A 2,039-nucleotide genomic window follows, 5' to 3' on the forward strand; every position below is an offset into this window, starting at 1 on the left:
CAAGCACAGCTCCATCAACGGGTTACTCTCAGCTCGGTTCCCTCAAGTTGATTTCCTTCAACTCTGTCTGTTCCTGGGGAGTCTATTTATTTCACTACAACAGAGAGGCCAAGATACAACAAAGAAACAGATACATCCAAGTCCAGCTTAGTGAACCAACAGGTTTATTGGGCTTACTAACAGGATGGACCATGGATGGCCAAAAAACAAAATGGAATCCCCAAAAGGTCCCATCCCGTCATGGGATGGCTGCATAAATGGAGCCTCCAATTCAGCTACTCTCCCCTTTATATACTCCAGTGTCTCCCAAAACCACATGCAAGAGAAGAGGAGTGATGGGGATCTCACCAGTGAGGGTCTAATGACTCTCTCCACACCCTCACATAAGTATGTAAGCTTGGTTTTTTGAGGGTCTCATGAGTGCCAGTGAGCACAGTTCATTATTGGATGCCAGTGCCCACAGCGTTCCCAGAGACTGCTCTGGGCAAGCCAATGGCTACACCATAGCATATGGGTTTGCATTCCAGGAATGGTAGTTCTAGGCCTGTCCTTTACGTCTTGGATTTTATGAATGTTAGTGTTTCACCTGCATGTGTGTCTATATAAGGGTGTCAGATCCCCTGGAATAGGTGTTACAAACAGTTGTGAGCTACCATATAGGTGCTAGGAATTAAACCTGGGTACTCTGGAAGAGCAGCCAGTGCTCTTAACTGCTGAGCCATTTCTTCAGCCCCCTAAAACTGCTTTCTAATGTACCATTAGGAAATGAAACAGCAAACTCCTTGGGAGTAAAAGATCCTGAATAGAGAAACAAAGGCTGATCCCTGCCCTTGACAGTGGCTGTGTCTCGTTTGTGTGCAGTGTTCCCTCCTGGAGGCAGAGAGTGCTACAATAACCAAGGAGAGTGACAGTACCTGAAACTTTTGTCTATTGTACAAAATCAGAGAATCCGTCTTCTCCAACGTGGCAGGTAAGAAAGTGCTCATTGTCTATGCACACCAAGAACCCAATTCCTTCAATCGGTCCATGAAGCAAGTGGCTGTTGAAGAACTGAGCAAGCAGGGATGCACAGTCACTGTGTCTGATCTATACACCATGAACTTCGAGCCAAGGGCCACAAGAAACGATGTCACTGGTGCCCTCTCTAACCCTGAAATCTTCCAATATGGGATAGAAACCTATGGAGCCTACAAGAAGAAAGCTCTGACCAGTGACATACTTGAAGAGCAGAGAAAGGTGCAGCAAGCTGATTTAGTGATATTTCAGTTTCCACTATACTGGGTCAGCGTCCCAGCCATCCTAAAAGGCTGGATGGATAGGGTGCTGTGCCAAGGGTTTGCCTTCGCTGTCCCAGGCTTTTAGGACTCTGGTTTTCTCAAGGGTAAATTAGCCCTCCTTTCCTTAACCACGGGAGGTACAGCAGCGATGTACATAAAAGCTGGGGTCAACGGAGATTTCCGAACTTCCTGTGGCCACTTCAGCATGGTATATTGCACTTCTGTGGATTTAAAGTCCTTGCCCCACAGATCAGCTTTGGTCTTGAAGTTTCATCAGGAGAACAAAGAAAGGTGATGCTGGCATCATGGGCCCAGCGGCTGAAGAGCATCTGGAAGGAAGAACCCATCCACTGCACACCCGCTTGGTACTTCCAAGGATAACATTTTATTCTCTAAGTACAGCTGACAAGCGACATAGTGAGAGACCTAAAGCATGGCCAAGAGAAGGTGGTGATGTGTCCTGAGATGTATTTAACAGTGCCCACCAATGAGTGTCTTCAGTTTCATTCAACTACATCAGATACTTTGAAAATAAGCTTGTTGCACTGTATTAGTGCTGCCTGGTTATTCACTCAATTTTCTGTTCTTTAATGTTTCTCTAAAATTTCTCTTGCAACTTTTGTAGCACAGCTTTCTGAACATGTTTCACTCAGGTTCCTGTTAGAATAGTCATCTTCAAATGACTTCTATCTGCAGTTTCTTTCTATTCCTTTCTACTTCATATTCCTTTCCTCCCCTTCAGAAGCATCTTCAGACACTTAT

At 45.3% G+C, this 2,039-nt stretch overlaps 1 pseudogene; it reads left to right on the plus strand.

Moving 5' to 3' along the window:
* Positions 1 to 952: 952 nt before the first annotated feature.
* Nqo2-ps1 (N-ribosyldihydronicotinamide:quinone reductase 2, pseudogene 1) lies at positions 953 to 1,658 on the plus strand (annotated as a pseudogene).
* The last annotated feature ends 381 nt before the right edge of the window (positions 1,659 to 2,039 follow it).

This window comes from Rattus norvegicus, chromosome 20 (assembly GCF_021556685.1).
Source record: "Rattus norvegicus strain SHRSP/BbbUtx chromosome 20, alternate assembly SHRSP_T2T, whole genome shotgun sequence".
In the NCBI taxonomy this organism is placed as follows: Eukaryota; Metazoa; Chordata; class Mammalia; order Rodentia; family Muridae; genus Rattus; species Rattus norvegicus.